The sequence below is a fragment of the Passer domesticus genome, chromosome 33 (assembly GCF_036417665.1).
Source record: "Passer domesticus isolate bPasDom1 chromosome 33, bPasDom1.hap1, whole genome shotgun sequence".
Taxonomy (NCBI): domain Eukaryota; kingdom Metazoa; phylum Chordata; class Aves; order Passeriformes; family Passeridae; genus Passer; species Passer domesticus.
In genome coordinates, this window is record NC_087506.1 from 3,009,125 (window position 1) to 3,020,941 (window position 11,817).

The 11,817-nt window shown below is 45.4% G+C and overlaps 1 long non-coding RNA gene across 3 annotated transcripts in view; it reads left to right on the forward strand.

Annotated features, from left to right (window-relative positions):
• LOC135288501 (uncharacterized) overlaps positions 1-11,817 on the forward strand; it is a 447,298-nt gene that overhangs the window by 54,073 nt on the left and 381,408 nt on the right. The window lies entirely within an intron of this gene.

Consider the following 11,817-nt stretch of genomic DNA (forward strand, 5'->3'; position numbering starts at 1 on the left):
CTTCAGAGGCTCTATTGTAGATGGATTCTCAGATAGTCTAGGCAAGGTATTCAATTGCTGGACGCCCTCTGTCACTACAGCTACTATCTTAAATGCCTACTTCAGTCTTTTTGGGTCTTTGAAATACCTACTTCGGAGATAATTTATGCCCAAAATACATGGGGCTTCTGGGCCAGTCACAATAGGATGTTTCTTCTACTCATTTCTAGTCAAGCTCACATCAGCTTCTACTAAAGTGAAGTCTTGTGATCTCCCTGTTACACCAGCGATAGAAACGGATTCTGTCCTTACATGTCTTGATGGAATTAAGGTACACTGTGCACTAGTGTGGACTAAAGCTTTATACTCTTGTGGTTCTGATGTGCTAGGCTAACGAATCTACACTGTCCAGAAAACACGATTATCCTCAGCCTCTACCTGGTTAGAGGCAGGGCTATTCTAAGCTTGGTTATCTTTCTTTTCTTGGGCATATATCTTAGAGGTTCCTTCAAAGGGATCGGACATGTCATCATCATTATTATACCTGGCAGTTCGGTATAAGAACTGGAGTTGCTTTTCTTGTGGTGGAACATCTTCTCTGAGCTCTGTCTTCTTTCAATTCATGCACCTTTCGGGCCAGAGCAGCGGTGGATTTTCCATCCCACAGACTCGAGTTTTTTTTATAATCGCGCAGGAAAAACCACAGCTCAGCTGGTGGGGTGTACTTTCTCTCTCTGTCTGGGGAACGTCTGCGTTGGGTACCAGAACTTTTGATCTGTACTGCTGAGATTTGGAGAAGGTCTTCTTTAATCTCCTCTCTGAGCTTCTTATGATTCTCCTCTATCTTATCCTCTAATCTCTGCAGACGTGTTTCCACTGCTGCGATTCTGGCATGTGTTGGGCCATGTACAGCATCTGCATAAGCTCGGAGCTTCTTTGCCATGTTAAGCACAGTCTCATCCCTGTCATCCCACTTCATGATAGCTAGAGCAGAAGCATATTCATGTGGCCCAAGTCGTACCAGTTTTCGCCACATCACAGATGTGCATGGTACCAAGTCTGGATTCCTAGTTGTTATGTCATCTGAGAAGATAATCTCAGCCACTGCCATTTCTTTCAGGCGTTGAATCCCTTGTTCTATGGTCTTCCACTGTGTTTGCTGCATGTAGAGATCATTGGCACACAGGTATCTTTGCGCTACACTGTCCAAGACCCGTGCCCAGAGGCTGTGAGGGTTAGCTCCCCTCATCATGCCTTGGTCGATGACAGGATCATGTGACAGAGATCCCAAATGCCTCGCTTCCGTGCCGTCCAGAATTGTAGCCTCGCCTGCAGCATCCCAAAGACGGACTAACCAGCTAATTATGGATTCATCAGATGGTCGGGTGTAATCCTTCCTTAGGCCACGCAGGTCCTTCAGGGAGAAGGACTCAATATTGGCTTCTGATCTTGTGCCAGTTGCTCTGACTCCTGATTTTATGTCAGGAAATGTTGAGGGTCCTTCTCCTGCATCATCATCATCATCATCCACTGGTCGATCGGTCTTGTCTGTGCACTTCCCTCTTCTAGTGCTAGTAGCAACAGCCATTGCTTGAGGCTTATTGTCTGGTTTAACTGCTGGCTTAGGCTCACTATGTGGTTTAGCTGCTGGCTTTGAGCCTGGGGTGTTGGCTGCAGCCTGAGTGACTGCGATAGCTCTTGATGTATCTCCCTGCCCTCTTTCTTCTGTCTGCTGCCCTAGAGTATCTAGCAGTGTGTGATAAGCATATGCTCGGGCTTAGCTCACTGCAATGATCTTTTTCTCCTTAGGGTCATTATGATATTTCTCTTTCAGATATTTCTTCACCGTAGCTGGGTTCTGAATTTGTTCATGGGGAAAGTCCCAGACTATAGGGTCAGAGAATTCTTTCAGGATTTGGCCCATATTTTCCCATTCTCCACCCCACTCAGGATTCTCCACATGTGGGTCTACTTCTGGGTCAGGGGTCTCATCAGCCCTTCTAGACATCTCAGCCCTCATTCTAGAGAAGCTGCAGACCATATAGAGGAAGCCTACTAGATTAAATACCAGAAAGATGGTGTCTTTAACATTCAGGGGAAACTGAACATTCTCCAAAAGTGACGTAACAGATTCAAAGGAGAAGAAGGAAAGGAAAAGCTGGAAAGCCTCATTCCCCGCTCCTCCTCTAACTAGCTGGGTGTAATTACTAATAAATTCTCAAAACATACTGTTAGAACTGGGATGCAGGGTAGGACAAAGAAACCATAAACCGCACATATCATAAACAGACGCCAGTATCTTTGTAAACGCCCTATAAATCATTATCACCAAGGCCAGCACAATAGCTAATCTAATCCGTGTCTTTTTACTGCAAAAACTACATGATAGGGACAATAATTTTAGTGACCAGAAAGGTATTGAAACCTCAAAAAGGTCTAGAGACCAGAGCCACATAAAGGCCTCCCCAAGAGACATTACAAATTCAAACAACATGGCTACTGGGTACTTTAACTTACTACACAGCAAGCATAACCAACCCGCGATCAATAAAGGGGTTTTTCTACTTTCTCAAGCCCTACATTGGGCGCCACTACCTGTATTTGTCTTGGTTTAGGGCAAGTTTGGGAGATAACTCTTAAAGGGGCTTCTCTACAAAAGCAGATTCAATTGCCTTTCTTTTTTCTAACTGGTTCGGGAGAAAATATTTCTTTGGAGAAAAAGTGGAAAGAAACCTGTTTATTAAACAATGGAACCCAAACAATATTAAACAATAAAACTTCTCACTGCTCCAAAAAAAAAAAAGCAAACTCAGAACAGTCCCCTCCCCGAGTTGCAGCTCGGCTCACTCAGTCTTTGATCAGTCTCTCTGGTGCTGGAAACGCCGCGGCCCAGGCCCGGCCAGGGGGGCCACAGGTGGAGCGGTTGGTGTTCTTTTGGGTGTTCAGTCTAGAGCAGGCTTGAACCGGTCTAAGAGAAAAGGAAAAAAAAATACAGTCTAGGGATCTTCTTTGCCTCAGCTAGCTAAAACTAACTAAAAGTAAAAAAAAAAAAAAAAGGAAAAAGGAGTTCTGTCCGGTTGTTTGTACATCTGCAGAAAACACAGTTCAGGAGCAGGAATGTGGAGGAGTGAGAGCAGTCTGAAAACAAACTGTGCGCTTCTTCCCTCCCCTCTTCACTGTCTGGGAGAGTCTTAAAGGTGTAAAACTTATTATTTGGTATAAACAGAACAAGATGATTGGGGATAAAAGCATTATATAGTCAACTCAGGACATGTAGTTAAAAACATTTTGTGGATTTTAATTGTAATTTTTTTTTGTTTTGCTTACATTTTCATGGTTTTTACGCTATTGTAAAAAAGCCATGGGAGAAGCCTTTTTAATGAATAAAGGTAGTGGAGTTGTGAAGGCCAGTGGGCCAACAGGGAAAAGGCTACAACTGTCCCCTGGATGGAAAACCCCTCAAGCAATAACCACTCTTGTCAAGGTGAGAAGAAAGGCTTCTTCCAGCATGCCTTGCTGTGATATGCAGATTCAATGTATCCCATTGGCCCTTCCCACTCTCTCCACCCCTGTGCCCTCATCCCATTGGCCCTGGTGTACTGTCCCGCCCCTCAAGAACCCTATATAAAGCTGTGCTTTCCCTGCCTGAGTGGCTCCTAGTCCCCAGACTTTCCTGAAGAAGAAGCTCAATGAAGGCTCTCCTTGGAACCCCACACAAAGACCCCATCTCTCTTTCTGCGTCGCCTGGATCTCAGAAGAGCAGAAATCACCCTGCATGAGCGCAGTCGTGCCTTGTGCTCCTGAGGAGTCTTTTCCAAGACACTTCTTTGGGAAGGTACTCTAGACAGCCACCTGCCACGACAAGTGGTGCCCAACGTGAGGCAGCAATGCTAAGGGCCCTGAGGCCCTGATGATCATTGATTGCCAGGGTACCAGACACGCTCCCCTTGGTAAGAAAGGAGAAGAGCTGAGCATCAGAGGCAGCAGAGAGCGGGTCAAGACCAACAGCCCCGTAAGTCTTTTTTTTTAAAGTGCTGTCAAGCTAGGACAATTTTATAACAAAGACCCGGGTCTCATCCCCAAGAGCTTTCAGGCCAAGATTGCAGGAACCCCCAGTTCTAGTGTTGCGTGGGGGAAAGTTTACAGGGACAAAGATAAAGATGGGAACAATAATTACAAAGGAAGAACAGGACATTTATAAACATTTTAATTTATTTTTAGATTCTTATGGGACAGAGTTTTCTAAATGGGATCTGAAAAGAATTGTTTGGTGACTTTACAACACTTTTCCTGGTGCATCTGCAAGACTCCATATTTACCATCAACTTTTGGGACCTAGTCTGTGTGAAGAACACTCACTATGGCACCTGAATTGCTGCCCATATCCTCTGCCATCCAAGAGACCTTACACCATCATGCAGCACATGGAGGCCTCCTGCCTTTGGTCATGTCTCCCATAAAACCCCTTCTAGCTTCTGTGAAGCTCCCCTTATTCTGCCCCTCTGATTTTCCCATACCCTCCCCAGTCCCTGATCTGGAGTAGTGTTGGCCATGCCATCCCAGACCCTCCTTTTCAAGATGGTAATGGTCACACCACCTTGAAACTGTTTTCCAGCTCTTCACCTTCTCTTCCTGGCTCTGATCTCGCCTCTGGCTCTGCCTCTTCTCCTGAATGCACCACCTCTGGAGGCTCTGACCGTTCCATCATAGGGCACGCCTCTTCTAGGGAAGATGGAACCAGAGACCCCGCTCCGGAAACCATTCTTTTTTTTACTCTGCCAAAATGGTGGCGCCCATAACCCCCCTACTGGACCCCCAGACAACTTGCTACAGTTACCCAACATACAACATCAGGGCTTCTACTCCCTCTCCTGAGAGGGTCTCCCCCTTAGTTGCCTCCACCAGCACCATACAGCCCCTCTGAAGCCAGGCTGATCCATCAGACAGTTTGGGACGTGTTCCAGTGTCGAGAGCCTCCTTGGAATGCGGCCATTGCCATCCGGACTCCCCAAAGAAACTTCATATTCAATGAATTTGTGCCTGCGCCAGTGACCACCGCCATGGATTGCAGTGGCAGGCATCTCCAGCATGCTGTGGCAAACTGCATTCAACAAAGTTTGACACCTAGAGCTCCCAAGTGCCGCCAGCAGAGGAGAAATCATCACCAAGCCTGCTCCAGACAGCAAATTAATGTAAATGTACAAGTTTTCTATAGAAATCATAACACTTCCCCTTTTATTCCTCCTTCCTGGTAAATATATTTTCAGTTGTATTTAGATAATTTTAAGTTTAACCAAGTTCTAGATCACCTTGAAGATATGTTTGTTTGATTAACCTTTTACAGCTCCCCAGTCTTCATTAAAAAGGAGTAACTTGATTTAATAGTATTAATTGAAGTGATGTAAGCTATTCAATACCAGTATTATTATTTTGTTGCTTAATGTTGATTTAGTTTTTACAGACTGTTATTATCTCTTTTAATTTTAATATATGCAAAAATGTAAATAGTTCTCAACTAAAGTTACAAGAAGTTAATATGACAGAAACAATCCTAACTCCCATTATTCATGTTAAATCTTTAAATGCCTCTATTTTAATTAATTGGAAAAATCGAGTTTCCAGAATGCACTCTTTATACCCTGTCTATTGTCCTTTCTGCAAGGAACCCCGCAGAAAGACAATATCATATTGTAAAAGTATGTGTCAGTCATAGGTTAAGAAGGAAGCTTCTTTTTTTGGGAAGCTGTGATTAAAGCAATCAGTGCTTAGATTTGAATATTGGCACTTAGCTTGGCCACTGAAGGTATGGAGTGCCTTTGAGAACACCAGGGGTTAAAAGAGCAGAGAACTCCTAAGAGAACTTTCTTGGTCCCAGTCCGTGGAGCAAGTCAGACCTTCCCTACCCAGCCAGGGCTGGGTGGGGGAGGCGAAGCCTTGCGGCTGGGTGAAGTAGGCTGGAGCTTCAGGCAAAGGAGGGGAGGTGAAGGCCTTGTGAGATGGAAAAGTGGAACAGCCCTGAAAAGCATTGAGCCACCCCCTACTCCCCAGGAGAGAGAGAGAGCCAGTGCCTGTGCTGCCTTAAAATTCAATATCACAGCCTGACAGCACAGCTGGCCAGAAGGAGAAGTAAGGGATGTGGCACAAAAAAAGTGCCCAGCAGCCGTGGGAGTTCTGGGCAGACAGAGGGGAAAATTTTAATCCCTTTGTAGAATAAGAACCTTACAAACACTGATCCTCCTGCATCTGAATGAAGAGGGAGAGATGAAGCAGTGGGCAAGTGTGATGAAAGTGAGTACAAGTGAGAAATATTACAAGAGGTGAGAAGAATCCTCAGTGTGAAGAAATAATAGAGTTGCCTTGAGCTGGACTCTTTCTTATATGGCCATGGAGAGACCTATATTTTCCCTGTGACACAGAAAAATGCACTTAGGGGGAGGCAATGACTTGAAGCCAAAGAGAGTACAGTGAAGCAGTGGCAAGAACAGAGACAGCTGAGGAGGGTGTGAGATGCTCTCTGTCTTCAGAGAAGAAGATCTCTGTTTACGAGGCCCCTCGGCCCCAGGGGGTGAAATTTGGGAAGGACTGGTGTCCCGAAGTTAAGAGACTGCTGCTTTTGTTAGAACTAGGTGGGGCATCCTTAAAAGAAGAACCCTGAAGGCAGTTCTGGTCCATGTGCAGTAGTGAGAGCACTGGACATGGAGGGAAGAAGTCATGAGAGCAGATGTTCTCCGAGCAGTGCCACGAGTGACACGGAAACACAAGAAGTTTCAATTGTGTTTCCGGGGGAAGCCTATGATGCAAGGGGAGACTCCTCTCTCCCTGATAGACTTGAGAGTTGATTATTTGAAAGGTGATGATAGACTCAAAAAGTTGATTATCTGAGAGATGATGATAATGTAAAAATCTGTGGTGTCATTTCATGCCATGAATGAAAGGAGAGGGAAGGAGGAGGAATGTATTGGGAAAGTTTTCATTCTTAGTTTTGTATATCTGTTCCTTTTTAAATGCTGTAAGTTAATAAAGTTTGTCTTCTTTATTCCTAAATTGAAACCTGATTTGCTCTGTTCCTGATCACATTGCACAGAAGCCACTCAAGAAAGTGTATTTTCATGGAAGTACTGGCACTGTGCCAGCCTCAAACCATAACAGTGTCTAATTTGATGTTTGATTTTTTACTGGTTGAAAAAGTTTTTTACAAATGATGTGATTTATTTTGTGTTTTTATAAATGGTGTGTTTTATTTTGCACCTGATGTGTTAAATTACAGTTCTCGTTAGTAGAAAAGTAAGAGAAGTTTTAATGAGAGTGAAAAGCAAGTGAAAATAAGGTGTGTGTAAGCTGTCTGATTGTAAGACAAGGAGTGATAGTATAGAATACTTGAAAGACTGTTAAAGGGAAGAGAAAGAGGAAAAAAAGGAAAAAGAAAAGAGAGACAGTGAGAGTGAGAAAAAAGGACTAGTTTACTAAGATTAACGGCATTAAGTTGAGAACCAAGAAATGAAAGAAAAGACTTTCCTTAAGTGTTACTTTGATTATTACGTTAAACTTATTTTCTTACCTATACCTTTCGATCTTTACATATCTCAAAATTAATTTCTTGTGTGTACCCCTTTCATGTTTAATCTTTCCATTAAGATTCTTTATTGTCTGAAGTTTAGCTAAAATTATCAGTTCTATAATTGTCATTTACTTGTTAATAGTGTTTTACTGTTCATTATTATGCCCCCGGGAATCCCTTTATGAGTTGTCCTAATGCCTCTAGAAGTTACCCCATAAGTATGAAGGAATTTAAGTTGAAGAGTATTCTGGGGCCATAACTTAAAGATTGTTCTCCTGTTTCTAAAAGAAATAAAAGAGGGGGAGTTGTTTTGTGCCCCCGCCCCAGGTGGCAGGGATTCTACCCAGACAGACAGCATGGGTTGAGGGGTGTGATTTAAAGAAGATTCCACCCCTCCACCCTGTGGGGCATGTCCCTGGAAGTCCAGAAAAAGGCATTCCACTCCATCTTGTCAAAGAAGGAATGGCTCCAGAATGTTCTTCCTTTCCTGTACCCCCATTGGTTTCAATTCTACTGCAATGTCCTCACCTTAGTTTTTTCCATTGGTTGTCCTCCTCGATTCACCCATTTGCGGTCCCCTGCTCCTTCTGCTATTGGACCCTGACCCTAAATGCCACCCCTAGCCTGTCATATAAAACCCATGACTACCCCCTTGTTTCTTGTCTTGGTCGCTGGCACAATAAAGGATTGAGGCTTTTGCTAAAGCAAGAAGCATCCTGTTGCCTGCCTTTCCCTGTTGGTCATTGGTGCCTGCCTGAGGTCTGAGACTCCAGGGCCCAGGGCAGTTGTTGCAGCACAGGCCCCATGCCACTCAATTTGGAATTTTAGGAGGTGGCAGGCCATGGGGGGCCACAGGACCCTGGGCTGGATGCAGGTCCCTGGACACGAACGCCAGCTGTTTTTCATGGGAAACAAAACTGACCAGGCCAGTTTGCTGATGTCCTTTCCAGGAGGTGCTTCCCACTGCCAGGGCAGCATGAGCTTTAGGTGGTACCAGGTTGCCTCTGGGAGACATCCTGCGCCGTCTGGGATTTCAGGAGGCAGCAGACTAGTTGGGGCCACAGGCCCCTTGGCTGAATGCAGGCCATTTTCCATTGGAAACAAAACTCACCACCCCAGTTTCATGGTGTCACTTTGCAAGAGGCACTTGGCACTGCCAGGGCAGCCCGAGTTGGAGGTGCTGGCAGCTTGGGTCTGGGAGACATCCTGTGGCATTTGGGATTTTAGGAGGCAGCAGCCCACTTGGGGTCACAGGCCTCTGGACATGAATGCCAGTGGAGGAAAGATCTAATTTTAAAAGCATGGCCCAGGCAATGCTCCTTTGACAAGTTCTGCCCTGAGCTTTCCTTAGGAAGATCTGAAATGTTCAATGTCACCAGCAAAAGCTCCTGCAATGGCTGCTCGCCATCAGAGCAGGGCTGTCAGCTGTGAAACAAGTGCTGCCACAAGCATCAGCTTACCCAGAGCAGCAAATCAAGAGCTAGGAAGGAGCTGATCTGAAGGCCAAACCTCCTTAGCTCCTTCTAAAAGAGCTGGAACAGTTCCTCATTCCAGTGCGGTGGAATGCTGGGCACCACAGCTCTAGGTGAGAACTGGGCACAAGTTTTCTCTCACTGAGTGCTGTGATGGTTTCTGGAGGAGCTCTGGGCTCCTGTGCGTGCTGGCCACAATGAGGAGAGAAGGAATCAAGTGCACTGACACTCCTTTGCCTTGAGCATAACCCAGCCTGGACCAAACACACTGAAAGGTTTCCCCCGTCTCAAAATGGCAGGTCCACTGTTTGACAACTCAGGTTGGTTTGGTGTCAAGGGATTTCCCTCAGAAATACTCAGTTTGTCTTCCTCTGTGCCTTTCCCTCAGCAGCCTTGGGGATGCTCCTATGTGAAGCCATCTGTCTCACAGAGTTTGAGACAACTTAAAACAGGATACTGTGCAATAAGTCGTCTCCTCTAAACTGTTGCAACAATCCCTTTCCAGGAATAGGAAATTATTACTAATAGATGAAAGTGGAAAAAAACCCCAACAGTTTATTAACAAACAGATCCCCCTATGACATGTGTTACAAGGTGGAGCCGGGATCTCTCTCGGGAAGAACAGGAGCTGTCATGGAGTAGTTCTAGTAGCTGATGAAAGCTCGGTGGCTTGTCTGGCATCGACTTTCTGCCAGTGGCAGAGCTCCATGGAACAGTCACAGCAGGTGAAGCAGCTGGGCTGGAGCCCCTCAGTGCCTTTTCTCCCTGGCGTGGCTCAGCTCACAGACTCTTGGGTTGGGAGCGGGGCTGCTCCGCTTCTGCCAGCACCATGTCCCTGGGCTTGGACAAACAGTTTTCTGCTAGGAGAGCCCTGCACTCTGTTCCACATATCTTTCATAAAGGCCCAAACCAACTCCAAACACTCAGTCTACAGCAGCTTTTCACAATGGGCTGCAGAAATCGAGGACTGCTGCAAGTGAGTGTTGGAAGGCTCTTGTCTTGCTCCTGCCAGCAGAATTCTCTGTGATTTTATGCAATTTTATTCAGATGCAACAGGAGAACTGAGGTTTTTTATTAAAATATTCCATAATGAGTAACAGGCCTCGGGAGCATGAGGTACAGAACTGACATGTGAAAGCATGAGCATATCCTCCAAAGTGGTCAGTTTAATTGTCCATTTTATTACTCTTCTATTTACTCTACACTAAGAAGGAAACGCAAGCTTTGCTTGGAGGCAAAGCAGGCATGGGATACACTAGGATCCCTCGCAGGCTCACCAGGGCTGGCAGTGACAAAGCAGGCAGACTGCTTCATTGAGAACCACTACAGAGCTACATCCCAATGCGCTTTTAAGTACTATGGTATTATTAAGAGCTCCTTTTCTGCATGAGATACAAAAAAGGAGGTCCCAAATGATCTTCATGCAAGCATGCAGTAAAGACCTGATCCTGCTATCCTAATGAGGCTTTGGCTTTTGGCAATTACACTCTTCCCATTCATCTTTTGATGCAGACACTTGTGGTTTTCCCCTACACCCTTGCAAGGCTGGCAGTTGCTGCTTCCCATTTCCTGTTCTTCCCTAGAGCCAGTACAGTGGCTGCTTTGAAACAAAAAGCCCTGAGATCTGGATAGCTTGAAGGAGAATGAAATGCTAATTGAGTGTTCATGGTGGTCATACCCAGGTCTGCACTTCCCAGTGCTCTGAAGCAGCAGCAGGAGGACCGTGCATCATTCCTGTTGGTGGATGTTCATGTTTCTGGTGTGCAAGAGCAATGACTTGAGGAGGGACAAAAATGCCCCAATTCAAACAGTGGCTGTGCAAGGAGATGTGAAGTTTCACAGCCTTTTCTAGAACATTATAGAACGATCTAAGAGAATATTGTGGCATGGAGTAGGTCCCTAATTTTGTCTCCATAGAAATCCCCAAAGGCCACATTCACTCTGCTGGTGATGGCAACCCCACAAGCTCACAGGCTAGTTTTCCCTGCAACATGCCACCCTGCCCTGGCTTTACTAGGCCAGGACTAGACCCATAGCTAAGCAAACACATGCAGCCAGGTGACATAGAGTTTTTCTTTCAGAAAACCTAATTAACACATTCCCATGCCGTTTCTTCTGTAACATCAGTAGGTGGCAACCGTGAGAACTTTGCTGGCAAAAGGTTACATTTTGCACTGGGCCTAGAAGTGTTTTTCCCTAAGGCAAAGCAAATTGCAATGTGAAGTTCAAAAGCTTCAAATGCCTATGAAAGGAAACTGCAGAATAATTTCTGGAAAGGCAGCATTGTCAATGATCATGCAGCCCAGCAACAGCTGGAGCTGCATCCAGAATTGCTTCTTCCAGCTGTGCAGGAATTCATTTCAGTGGCAAGCACTGTTCCATGATGAACAAATTGTCCCCTAGCTCGGGCTGAATGGCACCCAGGCTGCAGTACAGATTTGAGGAACCTTTGTCACTTGTTATTGGCCTCCCAGTGCACTCATCCTTCTGCAAACAAGGTGCAAACAACACAGCTTGGCTGCTGTCCTGGGTAAATATACATACAGACGGTTTTTCCAAATCAGTGCAGCTTTTCCCAGTGAAAGACACGAATTCTTCTTACCTATGAAATTGTGATTCAAGACACCTGTGAGCCAGATCTGTGTGAGATTGCAAAGGAGCAAAGCTTTGGGGTTTGGGCACATTTCTCTTTGTTTCTTTGCTCAGGCTTTTTCTGAGCACAGAACACGCCTAGGTAGAAAGCTTTTGACTATACAGGATCTTTTGGATCCATTGTCCCCCAAATAAGTCAACAGGTGGCCCTGTCAT